This window comes from Hyla sarda, unplaced genomic scaffold (assembly GCF_029499605.1).
Source record: "Hyla sarda isolate aHylSar1 unplaced genomic scaffold, aHylSar1.hap1 scaffold_471, whole genome shotgun sequence".
In the NCBI taxonomy this organism is placed as follows: domain Eukaryota; kingdom Metazoa; phylum Chordata; class Amphibia; order Anura; family Hylidae; genus Hyla; species Hyla sarda.
Genome location: NW_026610483.1, coordinates 1445 through 18320, shown reverse-complemented (window position 1 = coordinate 18320; position 16876 = coordinate 1445). Strand labels below are relative to the sequence as shown.

The window sequence follows — 16876 nt, the reverse complement described above, 5'->3', positions numbered from 1 at the left end:
ATGTTTGGTTTTGCTATTTTATGTTGTTTCTTATTTTGTTTTTAAATGTTCTATTTTGTTTCATTAGTGTTTAAGAAAAGAAATAAAAACATGTTACCTGATGATGAACACAAAATTGAGTTCCAAATAAGATCTTGGAACTCTGAGTGAGTTCTGAGGGCTAACTTAGATCTGTTCTTATCAGTTTAATATCTGATACGTCCCCTATCTGGGGACCATATATTAAATGGATTTTTGAGAACGGGGGCCGATTTCGAAGCTTGCTTCCGTCGCCCTATGCATTGACCCGATATGGCAGTATCTTCGGGTACAGTGCACCACCCCCTTACAGGGTTAAAAAGAAAGATTCCTACTTTCATTGCTACCTGCTTGCTGGCTAGCCAGCTAGCCAGCCCTGTGGGCCTTGCTGCTGCTGCTGCTGCTGCTGCAGCCAAAAAACAAAAGGTGGTGCTGCTGCTGCTTCTGCTTGTGTCTGGCCGCTGTTGGAGCGTCCAGGCACAGGACTTCTGCTGCTGCTGACTAAATGGCCTCCTTAATTGGATCATTTGAGTAGCCAGCACACCTGTGCAGGTAGGGCATGACATGATAGGCAGCTGCCTTGATAGCGGGTGGGTGCTGAATGTTCCTAATTGACAAAATAAGATTAATGCTTATGAAGAAATATAAAATCTCATCCCTTCCCCAATATCGCGCCACACCCCTACCCCTTAATTCCCTGGTTGAACTTGATGGACATATGTCTTTTTTCGACCGTACTAACTATGTAACTATGTAACATAACATGGGGGGGTCTCCTGGCTGTTCACACAGGTGTGTCATTGCTGTACATTGACCATGCATTGCTTCTGTGGTATTGCAAAGGCAAAGACAAATGCTTCCAGCCATCCATTGCACTAATGGATTGGTCATCAGCTGGCTGTCTATGTCCCGCATCAATATAGACCAAAGTACAGAGGGTTAGGCTATGCTATAGTGCACCTACCTGATGCATCAGAAGGTGCGAGGCCCTTGCTAAATTCTGTGCACAGACTTTGAGATCTATGCTTTAGACTGTATCTAAACCTGCTCCAACATGGACTGACATTCTGGCCTACTTTCAGCCGATGCGACTTGTCTGTCGCTGAACAGTCGCTTTTTATGTATTCAGCACCTATGTATAATGTTGTAAAAATGCTCTAGAAGCTAAAGTCGCAGAAATGTCACACATATTTGGCCTGCAACTTTCTGTGCGACAAATTCAGACAGGAAAAATCAGTATAAATCCTTAGAAAATTATCCCCCAGTGTCTCCATCTGCTGGCGGTATTGAATAAGCATTGCTGCACTGATGGGGTATGCATTAGACGAAAAAAAAGAAGAAAAAGAAGAATAATACGCCCAGAAAAGAGGCGAAAAGGAGAAAAACGTAAAAAAACGTGAAAAAAAAGTAAGAGGAAGAGAAGGGAAAAAAAGGTGGAAATGGGTTTAAAAGTGATTTCGGCGGAGAAATATATATATATATATATATATATATATATATATATATATATATATATATATATATACGCGCACACACACACATATATATAAACGTATTCTCCGTTGAGATATTGCAGCCGCTGCTGTGTCCAGGCCCAGGAGCCTTAGCACTGTGCTGTGATGTCACTCAATACCACTGACATCACTAGGTGTAAACAACATCTCTCCTTTGCTGTGTATGTGACTATGGAGCTGTTTGGTGATGTCGTCTATTATGGCCTTCATAGAAGCAACAGGAGATTGTTGCATCCATCTAGAACCCTCAGAACTACAGTGCTATGATGTCACTCACTTCCACAGGCCTTGCAGAGTGTAAACAACAACAACCCAGCTTTGTTGTGTATGTAACCATAGGGATTGTGATGTCACCTAGAACCTTCACAGCAGCGACAGCTTTATGAGGAGCATCAGCACTGCTCTGCCTGAGCAGAACCATCACCGCCATAGGTTGTCAAATAACCCGGATTTAACCCACACAGGTAAGTCCAATGGGGTGCAGGCATGTCCTCTATGCTTACAGCTTCCCGTGGGTGTTGGTTTGATACCGTTTGGGGACAGCCAAGGAGGCATCTGCAGGCAACAAAGGTAGGTGTGTGCTTGTGTGTGTGTTTCCTATGCAGATCCTAAGCCCAGTGTCACATGCAAGTAGGAGGAGTAAGAAGGGTTCCTGGCAAATCCGGGTTATGGATTGCATTTAAAAAGGCCCCGTGGGAGTGCAATGGGTCCCTGTCTTGCTGCTTAGCAATAATGGTATGGGTTTAGGTTCTGCTGTGTGTACTGGTGGTTGACTGCCCCCCAGCCCAGAGTGTGCATGGAAAATTGTCTGGCAGCCTCCCTGACAGCAAGCAGTGATAGTGCCCATGAAGGGGACCTTGTTGGGCCCGCCCCTTTCACGGTTATCGCTTCTCGGCCTTTTGGCTAAGATCAAGTGTAGTATCTGTTCTTATCAGTTTAATATCTGATACGTCCCCTATCTGGGGACCATATATTAAATGGATTTTTGAGAACGGGGGCCGATTTCGAAGCTTGCTTCCGTCGCCCTATGCATTGACCCGATATGGCAGTATCTTCGGGTACAGTGCACCACCCCCTTACAGGGTTAAAAAGAAAGATTCCTACTTTCGTTGCTACCTGCTTGCTGGCTAGCCAGCTAGCCAGCCCTGTGGGCCTTGCTGCTGCTGCTGCTGCAGCCAAAAAACAAAAGGTGGTGCTGCTGCTGCTTCTGCTGCTTCTGCTTGTGTCTGGCCGCTGTTGGAGCGTCCAGGCACAGGACTTCTGCTGCTGCTGACTAAATGGCCTCCTTAATTGGATCATTTGAGTAGCCAGCACACCTGTGCAGGTAGGGCATGACATGATAGGCAGCTGCCTTGATAGCGGGTGGGTGCTGAATGTTCCTAATTGACAAAATAAGATTAATGCTTATGAAGAAATATAAAATCTCATCCCTTCCCCAATATCGCGCCACACCCCTACCCCTTAATTCCCTGGTTGAACTTGATGGACATATGTCTTTTTTCGACCGTACTAACTATGTAACTATGTAACATAACATGGGGGGGTCTCCTGGCTGTTCACACAGGTGTGTCATTGCTGTACATTGACCATGCATTGCTTCTGTGGTATTGCAAAGGCAAAGACAAATGCTTCCAGCCATCCATTGCACTAATGGATTGGTCATCAGCTGGCTGTCTATGTCCCGCATCAATATAGACCAAAGTACAGAGGGTTAGGCTATGCTATAGTGCACCTACCTGATGCATCAGAAGGTGCGAGGCCCTTGCTAAATTCTGTGCACAGACTTTGAGATCTATGCTTTAGACTGTATCTAAACCTGCTCCAACATGGACTGACATTCTGGCCTACTTTCAGCCGATGCGACTTGTCTGTCGCTGAACAGTCGCTTTTTATGTATTCAGCACCTATGTATAATGTTGTAAAAATGCTCTAGAAGCTAAAGTCGCAGAAATGTCACACATATTTGGCCTGCAACTTTCTGTGCGACAAATTCAGACAGGAAAAATCAGTATAAATCCTTAGAAAATTATCCCCCAGTGTCTCCATCTGCTGGCGGTATTGAATAAGCATTGCTGCACTGATGGGGTATGCATTAGACGAAAAAAAAGAAGAAAAAGAAGAATAATACGCCCAGAAAAGAGGCGAAAAGGAGAAAAACGTAAAAAAACGTGAAAAAAAAGTAAGAGGAAGAGAAGGGAAAAAAAGGTGGAAATGGGTTTAAAAGTGATTTCGGCGGAGAAATATATATATATATATATATATATATATATATATATATATATATACGCGCACACACACACATATATATAAACGTATTCTCCGTTGAGATATTGCAGCCGCTGCTGTGTCCAGGCCCAGGAGCCTTAGCACTGTGCTGTGATGTCACTCAATACCACTGACATCACTAGGTGTAAACAACATCTCTCCTTTGCTGTGTATGTGACTATGGAGCTGTTTGGTGATGTCGTCTATTATGGCCTTCATAGAAGCAACAGGAGATTGTTGCATCCATCTAGAACCCTCAGAACTACAGTGCTATGATGTCACTCACTTCCACAGGCCTTGCAGAGTGTAAACAACAACAACCCAGCTTTGTTGTGTATGTAACCATAGGGATTGTGATGTCACCTAGAACCTTCACAGCAGCGACAGCTTTATGAGGAGCATCAGCACTGCTCTGCCTGAGCAGAACCATCACCGCCATAGGTTGTCAAATAACCCGGATTTAACCCACACAGGTAAGTCCAATGGGGTGCAGGCATGTCCTCTATGCTTACAGCTTCCCGTGGGTGTTGGTTTGATACCGTTTGGGGACAGCCAAGGAGGCATCTGCAGGCAACAAAGGTAGGTGTGTGCTTGTGTGTGTGTTTCCTATGCAGATCCTAAGCCCAGTGTCACATGCAAGTAGGAGGAGTAAGAAGGGTTCCTGGCAAATCCGGGTTATGGATTGCATTTAAAAAGGCCCCGTGGGAGTGCAATGGGCCCCTGTCTTGCTGCTTAGCAATAATGGTATGGGTTTAGGTTCTGCTGTGTGTACTGGTGGTTGACTGCCCCCCAGCCCAGAGTGTGCATGGAAAATTGTCTGGCAGCCTCCCTGACAGCAAGCAGTGATAGTGCCCATGAAGGGGACCTTGTTGGGCCCGCCCCTTTCACGGTTATCGCTTCTCGGCCTTTTGGCTAAGATCAAGTGTAGTATCTGTTCTTATCAGTTTAATATCTGATACGTCCCCTATCTGGGGACCATATATTAAATGGATTTTTGAGAACGGGGGCCGATTTCGAAGCTTGCTTCCGTCGCCCTATGCATTGACCCGATATGGCAGTATCTTCGGGTACAGTGCACCACCCCCTTACAGGGTTAAAAAGAAAGATTCCTACTTTCATTGCTACCTGCTTGCTGGCTAGCCAGCTAGCCAGCCCTGTGGGCCTTGCTGCTGCTGCTGCTGCTGCTGCAGCCAAAAAACAAAAGGTGGTGCTGCTGCTGCTTCTGCTGCTTCTGCTTGTGTCTGGCCGCTGTTGGAGCGTCCAGGCACAGGACTTCTGCTGCTGCTGACTAAATGGCCTCCTTAATTGGATCATTTGAGTAGCCAGCACACCTGTGCAGGTAGGGCATGACATGATAGGCAGCTGCCTTGATAGCGGGTGGGTGCTGAATGTTCCTAATTGACAAAATAAGATTAATGCTTATGAAGAAATATAAAATCTCATCCCTTCCCCAATATCGCGCCACACCCCTACCCCTTAATTCCCTGGTTGAACTTGATGGACATATGTCTTTTTTCGACCGTACTAACTATGTAACTATGTAACATAACATGGGGGGGTCTCCTGGCTGTTCACACAGGTGTGTCATTGCTGTACATTGACCATGCATTGCTTCTGTGGTATTGCAAAGGCAAAGACAAATGCTTCCAGCCATCCATTGCACTAATGGATTGGTCATCAGCTGGCTGTCTATGTCCCGCATCAATATAGACCAAAGTACAGAGGGTTAGGCTATGCTATAGTGCACCTACCTGATGCATCAGAAGGTGCGAGGCCCTTGCTAAATTCTGTGCACAGACTTTGAGATCTATGCTTTAGACTGTATCTAAACCTGCTCCAACATGGACTGACATTCTGGCCTACTTTCAGCCGATGCGACTTGTCTGTCGCTGAACAGTCGCTTTTTATGTATTCAGCACCTATGTATAATGTTGTAAAAATGCTCTAGAAGCTAAAGTCGCAGAAATGTCACACATATTTGGCCTGCAACTTTCTGTGCGACAAATTCAGACAGGAAAAATCAGTATAAATCCTTAGAAAATTATCCCCCAGTGTCTCCATCTGCTGGCGGTATTGAATAAGCATTGCTGCACTGATGGGGTATGCATTAGACGAAAAAAAAGAAGAAAAAGAAGAATAATACGCCCAGAAAAGAGGCGAAAAGGAGAAAAACGTAAAAAAACGTGAAAAAAAAGTAAGAGGAAGAGAAGGGAAAAAAAGGTGGAAATGGGTTTAAAAGTGATTTCGGCGGAGAAATATATATATATATATATATATATATATATATATATATATATATACGCGCACACACACACATATATATAAACGTATTCTCCGTTGAGATATTGCAGCCGCTGCTGTGTCCAGGCCCAGGAGCCTTAGCACTGTGCTGTGATGTCACTCAATACCACTGACATCACTAGGTGTAAACAACATCTCTCCTTTGCTGTGTATGTGACTATGGAGCTGTTTGGTGATGTCGTCTATTATGGCCTTCATAGAAGCAACAGGAGATTGTTGCATCCATCTAGAACCCTCAGAACTACAGTGCTATGATGTCACTCACTTCCACAGGCCTTGCAGAGTGTAAACAACAACAACCCAGCTTTGTTGTGTATGTAACCATAGGGATTGTGATGTCACCTAGAACCTTCACAGCAGCGACAGCTTTATGAGGAGCATCAGCACTGCTCTGCCTGAGCAGAACCATCACCGCCATAGGTTGTCAAATAACCCGGATTTAACCCACACAGGTAAGTCCAATGGGGTGCAGGCATGTCCTCTATGCTTACAGCTTCCCGTGGGTGTTGGTTTGATACCGTTTGGGGACAGCCAAGGAGGCATCTGCAGGCAACAAAGGTAGGTGTGTGCTTGTGTGTGTGTTTCCTATGCAGATCCTAAGCCCAGTGTCACATGCAAGTAGGAGGAGTAAGAAGGGTTCCTGGCAAATCCGGGTTATGGATTGCATTTAAAAAGGCCCCGTGGGAGTGCAATGGGCCCCTGTCTTGCTGCTTAGCAATAATGGTATGGGTTTAGGTTCTGCTGTGTGTACTGGTGGTTGACTGCCCCCCAGCCCAGAGTGTGCATGGAAAATTGTCTGGCAGCCTCCCTGACAGCAAGCAGTGATAGTGCCCATGAAGGGGACCTTGTTGGGCCCGCCCCTTTCACGGTTATCGCTTCTCGGCCTTTTGGCTAAGATCAAGTGTAGTATCTGTTCTTATCAGTTTAATATCTGATACGTCCCCTATCTGGGGACCATATATTAAATGGATTTTTGAGAACGGGGGCCGATTTCGAAGCTTGCTTCCGTCGCCCTATGCATTGACCCGATATGGCAGTATCTTCGGGTACAGTGCACCACCCCCTTACAGGGTTAAAAAGAAAGATTCCTACTTTCATTGCTACCTGCTTGCTGGCTAGCCAGCTAGCCAGCCCTGTGGGCCTTGCTGCTGCTGCTGCTGCTGCTGCAGCCAAAAAACAAAAGGTGGTGCTGCTGCTGCTTCTGCTGCTTCTGCTTGTGTCTGGCCGCTGTTGGAGCGTCCAGGCACAGGACTTCTGCTGCTGCTGACTAAATGGCCTCCTTAATTGGATCATTTGAGTAGCCAGCACACCTGTGCAGGTAGGGCATGACATGATAGGCAGCTGCCTTGATAGCGGGTGGGTGCTGAATGTTCCTAATTGACAAAATAAGATTAATGCTTATGAAGAAATATAAAATCTCATCCCTTCCCCAATATCGCGCCACACCCCTACCCCTTAATTCCCTGGTTGAACTTGATGGACATATGTCTTTTTTCGACCGTACTAACTATGTAACTATGTAACATAACATGGGGGGGTCTCCTGGCTGTTCACACAGGTGTGTCATTGCTGTACATTGACCATGCATTGCTTCTGTGGTATTGCAAAGGCAAAGACAAATGCTTCCAGCCATCCATTGCACTAATGGATTGGTCATCAGCTGGCTGTCTATGTCCCGCATCAATATAGACCAAAGTACAGAGGGTTAGGCTATGCTATAGTGCACCTACCTGATGCATCAGAAGGTGCGAGGCCCTTGCTAAATTCTGTGCACAGACTTTGAGATCTATGCTTTAGACTGTATCTAAACCTGCTCCAACATGGACTGACATTCTGGCCTACTTTCAGCCGATGCGACTTGTCTGTCGCTGAACAGTCGCTTTTTATGTATTCAGCACCTATGTATAATGTTGTAAAAATGCTCTAGAAGCTAAAGTCGCAGAAATGTCACACATATTTGGCCTGCAACTTTCTGTGCGACAAATTCAGACAGGAAAAATCAGTATAAATCCTTAGAAAATTATCCCCCAGTGTCTCCATCTGCTGGCGGTATTGAATAAGCATTGCTGCACTGATGGGGTATGCATTAGACGAAAAAAAAGAAGAAAAAGAAGAATAATACGCCCAGAAAAGAGGCGAAAAGGAGAAAAACGTAAAAAAACGTGAAAAAAAAGTAAGAGAAGGGAAAAAAAGGTGGAAATGGGTTTAAAAGTGATTTCGGCGGAGAAATATATATATATATATATATATATATATATATATATATATATATATATATATATATATATATACGCGCACACACACACATATATATAAACGTATTCTCCGTTGAGATATTGCAGCCGCTGCTGTGTCCAGGCCCAGGAGCCTTAGCACTGTGCTGTGATGTCACTCAATACCACTGACATCACTAGGTGTAAACAACATCTCTCCTTTGCTGTGTATGTGACTATGGAGCTGTTTGGTGATGTCGTCTATTATGGCCTTCATAGAAGCAACAGGAGATTGTTGCATCCATCTAGAACCCTCAGAACTACAGTGCTATGATGTCACTCACTTCCACAGGCCTTGCAGAGTGTAAACAACAACAACCCAGCTTTGTTGTGTATGTAACCATAGGGATTGTGATGTCACCTAGAACCTTCACAGCAGCGACAGCTTTATGAGGAGCATCAGCACTGCTCTGCCTGAGCAGAACCATCACCGCCATAGGTTGTCAAATAACCCGGATTTAACCCACACAGGTAAGTCCAATGGGGTGCAGGCATGTCCTCTATGCTTACAGCTTCCCGTGGGTGTTGGTTTGATACCGTTTGGGGACAGCCAAGGAGGCATCTGCAGGCAACAAAGGTAGGTGTGTGCTTGTGTGTGTGTTTCCTATGCAGATCCTAAGCCCAGTGTCACATGCAAGTAGGAGGAGTAAGAAGGGTTCCTGGCAAATCCGGGTTATGGATTGCATTTAAAAAGGCCCCGTGGGAGTGCAATGGGCCCCTGTCTTGCTGCTTAGCAATAATGGTATGGGTTTAGGTTCTGCTGTGTGTACTGGTGGTTGACTGCCCCCCAGCCCAGAGTGTGCATGGAAAATTGTCTGGCAGCCTCCCTGACAGCAAGCAGTGATAGTGCCCATGAAGGGGACCTTGTTGGGCCCGCCCCTTTCACGGTTATCGCTTCTCGGCCTTTTGGCTAAGATCAAGTGTAGTATCTGTTCTTATCAGTTTAATATCTGATACGTCCCCTATCTGGGGACCATATATTAAATGGATTTTTGAGAACGGGGGCCGATTTCGAAGCTTGCTTCCGTCGCCCTATGCATTGACCCGATATGGCAGTATCTTCGGGTACAGTGCACCACCCCCTTACAGGGTTAAAAAGAAAGATTCCTACTTTCATTGCTACCTGCTTGCTGGCTAGCCAGCTAGCCAGCCCTGTGGGCCTTGCTGCTGCTGCTGCTGCTGCTGCAGCCAAAAAACAAAAGGTGGTGCTGCTGCTGCTTCTGCTGCTTCTGCTTGTGTCTGGCCGCTGTTGGAGCGTCCAGGCACAGGACTTCTGCTGCTGCTGACTAAATGGCCTCCTTAATTGGATCATTTGAGTAGCCAGCACACCTGTGCAGGTAGGGCATGACATGATAGGCAGCTGCCTTGATAGCGGGTGGGTGCTGAATGTTCCTAATTGACAAAATAAGATTAATGCTTATGAAGAAATATAAAATCTCATCCCTTCCCCAATATCGCGCCACACCCCTACCCCTTAATTCCTGGTTGAACTTGATGGACATATGTCTTTTTTCGACCATACTAACTATGTAACTATGTAACATAACATGGGGGGTCTCCTGGCTGTTCACACAGGTGTGTCATTGCTGTACATTGACCATGCATTGCTTCTGTGGTATTGCAAAGGCAAAGACAAATGCTTCCAGCCATCCATTGCACTAATGGATTGGTCATCAGCTGGCTGTCTATGTCCCGCATCAATATAGACCAAAGTACAGAGGGTTAGGCTATGCTATAGTGCACCTACCTGATGCATCAGAAGGTGCGAGGCCCTTGCTAAATTCTGTGCACAGACTTTGAGATCTATGCTTTAGACTGTATCTAAACCTGCTCCAACATGGACTGACATTCTGGCCTACTTTCAGCCGATGCGACTTGTCTGTCGCTGAACAGTCGCTTTTTTATGTATTCAGCACCTATGTATAATGTTGTAAAAATGCTCTAGAAGCTAAAGTCGCAGAAATGTCACACATATTTGGCCTGCAACTTTCTGTGCGACAAATTCAGACAGGAAAAATCAGTATAAATCCTTAGAAAATTATCCCCCAGTGTCTCCATCTGCTGGCGGTATTGAATAAGCATTGCTGCACTGATGGGGTATGCATTAGACGAAAAAAAAGAGAAAAAGAAGAATAATACGCCCAGAAAAGAGGCGAAAAGGAGAAAAACGTAAAAAAACGTGAAAAAAAGTAAGAGGAAGAGAAGGGAAAAAAAGGTGGAAATGGGTTTAAAAGTGATTTCGGCGGAGAAATATATATATATATATATATATATATATATATATATATATATATACGCGCACACACACACATATATATAAACGTATTCTCCGTTGAGATATTGCAGCCGCTGCTGTGTCCAGGCCCAGGAGCCTTAGCACTGTGCTGTGATGTCACTCAATACCACTGACATCACTAGGTGTAAACAACATCTCTCCTTTGCTGTGTATGTGACTATGGAGCTGTTTGGTGATGTCGTCTATTATGACCTTCATAGAAGCAACAGGAGATTGTTGCATCCATCTAGAACCCTCAGAACTACAGTGCTATGATGTCACTCACTTCCACAGGCCTTGCAGAGTGTAAACAACAACAACCAGCCTTTGTTGTGTATGTAACCATAGGGATTGTGATGTCACCTAGAACCTTCACAGCAGCGACAGCTTTATGAGGAGCATCAGCACTGCTCTGCCTGAGCAGAACCATCACCGCCATAGGTTGTCAAATAACCCGGATTTAACCCACACAGGTAAGTCCAATGGGGTGCTGGCATGTCCTCTATGCTTACAGCTTCCCGTGGGTGTTGGTTTGATACCGTTTGGGGACAGCCAAGGAGGCATCTGCAGGCAACAAAGGTAGGTGTGTGCTTGTGTGTGTGTTTCCTATGCAGATCCTAAGCCAGTGTCACATGCAAGTAGGAGGAGTAAGAAGGGTTCCTGGCAAATCCGGTTATGGATTGCATTTAAAAAGGCCCGTGGGAGTGCAATGGGCCCCTGTCTTGCTGCTTAGCAATAATGGTATGGTTTAGGTTCTGCTGTGTGTACTGGTGGTTGACTGCCCCCCAGCCCAGAGTGTGCATGGAAAATTGTCTGGCAGCCTCCCTGACAGCAAGCAGTGATAGTGCCCATGAAGGGGACCTTGTTGGGCCGCCCCTTTCACGGTTATCGCTTCTCGGCCTTTTGGCTAAGATCAAGTGTAGTATCTGTTCTTATCAGTTTAATATCTGATACGTCCCCTATCTGGGGACCATATATTAAATGGATTTTTGAGAACGGGGGCCGATTTCGAAGCTTGCTTCCGTCGCCCTATGCATTGACCCGATATGGCAGTATCTTCGGGTACAGTGCACCACCCCCTTACAGGGTTAAAAAGAAAGATTCCTACTTTCATTGCTACCTGCTTGCTGGCTAGCCAGCTAGCCAGCCCTGTGGGCCTTGCTGCTGCTGCTGCTGCTGCTGCTGCAGCCAAAAACAAAAGGTGGTGCTGCTGCTGCTTCTGCTGCTTCTGCTTGTGTCTGGCCGCTGTTGGAGCGTCCAGGCACAGGACTTCTGCTGCTGCTGACTAAATGGCCTCCTTAATTGGATCATTTGAGTAGCCAGCACACCTGTGCAGGTAGGGCATGACATGATAGGCAGCTGCCTGATAGCGGGTGGGTGCTGAATGTTCCTAATTGACAAAATAAGATTAATGCTTATGAAGAAATATAAAATCTCATCCCTTCCCCAATATCGCGCCACACCCCTACCCCTTAATTCCCTGGTTGAACTTGATGGACATATGTCTTTTTTCGACCGTACTAACTATGTAACTATGTAACATAACATGGGGGGTCTCCTGGCTGTTCACACAGGTGTGTCATTGCTGTACATTGACCATGCATTGCTTCTGTGGTATTGCAAAGGCAAAGACAAATGCTTCAGCATCCATTGCACTAATGGATTGGTCATCAGCTGGCTGTCTATGTCCCGCATCAATATAGACCAAATGTACAGAGGGTTAGGCTATGCTATAGTGCACCTACCTGATGCATCAGAAGGTGCGAGGCCCTTTGCTAAATTCTGTGCACAGACTTTGAGATCTATGCTTTAGACTGTATCTAAACCTGCTCCAACATGGACTGACATTCTGGCCTACTTTCAGCCGATGCGACTTGTCTGTCGCTGAACAGTCGCTTTTTATGTATTCAGCACCTATGTATAATGTTGTAAAAATGCTCTAGAAGCTAAAGTCGCAGAAATGTCACACATATTTGGCCTGCAACTTTCTGTGCGACAAATTCAGACAGGAAAAATCAGTATAAATCCTTAGAAAATTATCCCCCAGTGTCTCCATCTGCTGGCGGTATTGAATAAGCATTGCTGCACTGATGGGGTATGCATTAGACGAAAAAAAAGAAGAAAAAGAAGAATAATACGCCCAGAAAAGAGGCGAAAAGGAGAAAAACGTAAAAAAACGTGAAAAAAAAGTAAAGAGGAAGAGAAGGGAAAAAAAGGTGGAAATGGGTTTAAAAGTGATTTCGGCGGAGAAATATATATATATATATATATATATATATATATATATATATATATACGCGCACACACACACATATATATAAACGTATTCTCCGTTGAGATATTGCAGCCGCTGCTGTGTCCAGGCCCAGGAGCCTAGCACTGTGCTGTGATGTCACTCAATACCACTGACATCACTAGGTGTAAACAACATCTCTCCTTTTGCTGTGTATGTGACTATGGAGCTGTTTGGTGATGTCGTCTATTATGGCCTTCATAGAAGCAACAGGAGATGTTGCATCCATCTAGAACCCTCAGAACTACAGTGCTATGATGTCACTCACTTCCACAGGCCTTGCAGAGTGTAAACAACAACAACCCAGCTTTGTTGTGTATGTAACCATAGGGATTGTGATGTCACCTAGAACCTTCACAGCAGCGACAGCTTTATGAGGAGCATCAGCACTGCTCTGCCTGAGCAGAACCATCACCGCCATAGGTTGTCAAATAACCCGGATTTAACCCACACAGGTAAGTCCAATGGGGTGCAGGCATGTCCTCTATGCTTACAGCTTCCCGTGGGTGTTGGTTTGATACCGTTTGGGGACAGCCAAGGAGGCATCTGCAGGCAACAAAGGTAGGTGTGTGCTTGTTGTGTGTGTTTCCTATGCAGATCCTAAGCCCAGTGTCACATGCAAGTAGGAGGAGTAAGAAGGGTTCCTGGCAAATCCGGGTTATGGATTGCATTTAAAAAGGCCCCGTGGGAGTGCAATGGGCCCCTGTCTTGCTGCTTAGCAATAATGGTATGGGTTTAGGTTCTGCTGTGTGTACTGGTGGTTGACTGCCCCCCAGCCCAGAGTGTGCATGGAAAATTGTCTGGCAGCCTCCCTGACAGCAAGCAGTGATAGTGCCCATGAAGGGGACCTTGTTGGGCCCGCCCCTTTCACGGTTATCGCTTCTCGGCCTTTTGGCTAAGATCAAGTGTAGTATCTGTTCTTATCAGTTTAATATCTGATACGTCCCCTATCTGGGGACCATATATTAAATGGATTTTTGAGAACGGGGGCCGATTTCGAAGCTTGCTTCCGTCGCCCTATGCATTGACCCGATATGGCAGTATCTTCGGGTACAGTGCACCACCCCCTTACAGGGTTAAAAAGAAAGATTCCTACTTTCATTGCTACCTGCTTGCTGGCTAGCCAGCTAGCCAGCCCTGTGGCCTTGCTGCTGCTGCTGCTGCTGCAGCCAAAAAACAAAAGGTGGTGCTGCTGCTGCTTCTGCTGCTTCTGCTTGTGTCTGGCCGCTGTTGGAGCGTCCAGGCACAGGACTTCTGCTGCTGCTGACTAAATGGCCTCCTTAATTGGATCATTTGAGTAGCCAGCACACCTGTGCAGGTAGGGCATGACATGATAGGCAGCTGCCTTGATAGCGGGTGGGTGCTGAATGTTCCTAATTGACAAAATAAGATTAATGCTTATGAAGAAATATAAAATCTCATCCCTTCCCCAATATCGCGCCACACCCCTACCCCTTAATTCCCTGGTTGAACTTGATGGACATATGTCTTTTTTCGACCGTACTAACTATGTAACTATGTAACATAACATGGGGGGGTCTCCTGGCTGTTCACACAGGTGTGTCATTGCTGTACATTGACCATGCATTGCTTCTGTGGTATTGCAAAGGCAAAGACAAATGCTTCCAGCCATCCATTGCACTAATGGATTGGTCATCAGCTGGCTGTCTATGTCCCGCATCAATATAGACCAAAGTACAGAGGGTTAGGCTATGCTATAGTGCACCTACCTGATGCATCAGAAGGTGCGAGGCCCTTGCTAAATTCTGTGCACAGACTTTGAGATCTATGCTTTAGACTGTATCTAAACCTGCTCCAACATGGACTGACATTCTGGCCTACTTTCAGCCGATGCGACTTGTCTGTCGCTGAACAGTCGCTTTTTATGTATTCAGCACCTATGTATAATGTTGTAAAAATGCTCTAGAAGCTAAAGTCGCAGAAATGTCACACATATTTGGCCTGCAACTTTCTGTGCGACAAATTCAGACAGGGAAAAATCAGTATAAATCCTTAGAAAATTATCCCCAGTGTCTCCATCTGCTGGCGGTATTGAATAAGCATTGCTGCACTGATGGGGTATGCATTAGACGAAAAAAAGAAGAAAAAGAAGAATAATACGCCCAGAAAAGAGGCGAAAAGGAGAAAAACGTAAAAAACGTGAAAAAAAGTAAGAGGAAGAGAAGGGAAAAAAAGGTGGAAATGGGTTTAAAAGTGATTTCGGCGGAGAAATATATATATATATATATATATATATATATATATATATACGCGCACACACACACATATATATAAACGTATTCTCCGTTGAGATATTGCAGCCGCTGCTGTGTCCAGGCCCAGGAGCCTTAGCACTGTGCTGTGATGTCACTCAATACCACTGACATCACTAGGTGTAAACAACATCTCTCCTTTGCTGTGTATGTGACTATGGAGCTGTTTGGTGATGTCGTCTATTATGGCCTTCATAGAAGCAACAGGAGATTGTTGCATCCATCTAGAACCCCTCAGAACTACAGTGCTATGATGTCACTCACTTCCACAGGCCTTGCAGAGTGTAAACAACAACAACCCAGCTTTGTTGTGTATGTAACCATAGGGATTGTGATGTCACCTAGAACCTTCACAGCAGCGACAGCTTTATGAGGAGCATCAGCACTGCTCTGCCTGAGCAGAACCATCACCGCCATAGGTTGTCAAATAACCCGGATTTAACCCACACAGGTAAGTCCAATGGGGTGCAGGCATGTCCTCTATGCTTACAGCTTCCGTGGGTGTTGGTTTGATACCGTTTGGGGACAGCCAAGGAGGCATCTGCAGGCAACAAAGGTAGGTGTGTGCTTGTGTGTGTGTTTCCTATGCAGATCCTAAGCCCAGTGTCACATGCAAGTAGGAGGAGTAAGAAGGGTTCCTGGCAAATCCGGGTTATGGATTGCATTTAAAAAGGCCCCGTGGGAGTGCAATGGGCCCCTGTCTTGCTGCTTAGCAATAATGGTATGGGTTTAGGTTCTGCTGTGTGTACTGGTGGTTGACTGCCCCCCAGCCCAGAGTGTGCATGGAAAATTGTCTGGCAGCCTCCCTGACAGCAAGCAGTGATAGTGCCCATGAAGGGGACCTTGTTGGGCCCGCCCCTTTCACGGTTATCGCTTCTCGGCCTTTTGGCTAAGATCAAGTGTAGTATCTGTTCTTATCAGTTTAATATCTGATACGTCCCCTATCTGGGGACCATATATTAAATGGATTTTTGAGAACGGGGGCCGATTTCGAAGCTTGCTTCCGTCGCCCTATGCATTGACCCGATATGGCAGTATCTTCGGTACAGTGCACCACCCCCTTACAGGGTTAAAAAGAAAGATTCCTACTTTCATTGCTACCTGCTTGCTGGCTAGCCAGCTAGCCAGCCCTGTGGGCCTTGCTGCTGCTGCTGCTGCTGCTGCTGCAGCCAAAAAACAAAAGGTGGTGCTGCTGCTGCTTCTGCTGCTTCTGCTTGTGTCTGGCCGCTGTTGGAGCGTCCAGGCACAGGACTTCTGCTGCTGCTGACTAAATGGCCTCCTTAATTGGATCATTTGAGTAGCCAGCACACCTGTGCAGGTAGGGCATGACATGATAGGCAGCTGCCTTGATAGCGGGTGTGGTGCTGAATGTTCCTAATTGACAAAATAAGATTAATGCTTATGAAGAAATATAAAATCTCATCCCTTCCCCAATATCGCGCCACACCCCTACCCCTTAATTCCCTGGTTGAACTTGATGGACATATGTCTTTTTTCGACCGTACTAACTATGTAACTATGTAACATAACATGGGGGGGTCTCCTGGCTGTTCACACAGGTGTGTCATTGCTGTACATTGACCATGCATTGCTTCTGTGGTATTGCAAAGGCAAAGACAAATGCTTCCAGCCATCCATTGCACTAATGGATTGGTCATCAGCTG

The 16876-nt window shown here is 45.8% G+C and overlaps 8 non-coding genes across 8 annotated transcripts; all 8 read left to right on the top strand.

The window, feature by feature from the left end:
- Positions 1–126: 126 nt before the first annotated feature.
- On the top strand, positions 127–323 carry LOC130336212 (U2 spliceosomal RNA). Its single transcript, XR_008877680.1, has one exon. It is a non-coding gene; the product is annotated as a U2 spliceosomal RNA (small nuclear RNA).
- A 2092-nt stretch (positions 324–2415) lies between these two features.
- LOC130336179 (U2 spliceosomal RNA) lies at positions 2416–2606 on the top strand. Its single transcript, XR_008877652.1, has one exon. It is a non-coding gene; the product is annotated as a U2 spliceosomal RNA (small nuclear RNA).
- A 2083-nt stretch (positions 2607–4689) lies between these two features.
- Positions 4690–4880, top strand: LOC130336167 (U2 spliceosomal RNA). Its single transcript, XR_008877641.1, has one exon. It is a non-coding gene; the product is annotated as a U2 spliceosomal RNA (small nuclear RNA).
- Positions 4881–6969: 2089 nt separating this feature from the next.
- Positions 6970–7160, top strand: LOC130336263 (U2 spliceosomal RNA). The gene has a single exon (XR_008877720.1). It is a non-coding gene; the product is annotated as a U2 spliceosomal RNA (small nuclear RNA).
- Positions 7161–9261: 2101 nt separating this feature from the next.
- On the top strand, positions 9262–9452 carry LOC130336250 (U2 spliceosomal RNA). The gene has a single exon (XR_008877709.1). It is a non-coding gene; the product is annotated as a U2 spliceosomal RNA (small nuclear RNA).
- Positions 9453–11533: 2081 nt separating this feature from the next.
- LOC130336238 (U2 spliceosomal RNA) lies at positions 11534–11724 on the top strand. Its single transcript, XR_008877698.1, has one exon. It is a non-coding gene; the product is annotated as a U2 spliceosomal RNA (small nuclear RNA).
- Positions 11725–13814: 2090 nt separating this feature from the next.
- LOC130336226 (U2 spliceosomal RNA) lies at positions 13815–14005 on the top strand. Its single transcript, XR_008877687.1, has one exon. It is a non-coding gene; the product is annotated as a U2 spliceosomal RNA (small nuclear RNA).
- A 2076-nt stretch (positions 14006–16081) lies between these two features.
- LOC130336205 (U2 spliceosomal RNA) lies at positions 16082–16271 on the top strand. The gene has a single exon (XR_008877675.1). It is a non-coding gene; the product is annotated as a U2 spliceosomal RNA (small nuclear RNA).
- The last annotated feature ends 605 nt before the right edge of the window (positions 16272–16876 follow it).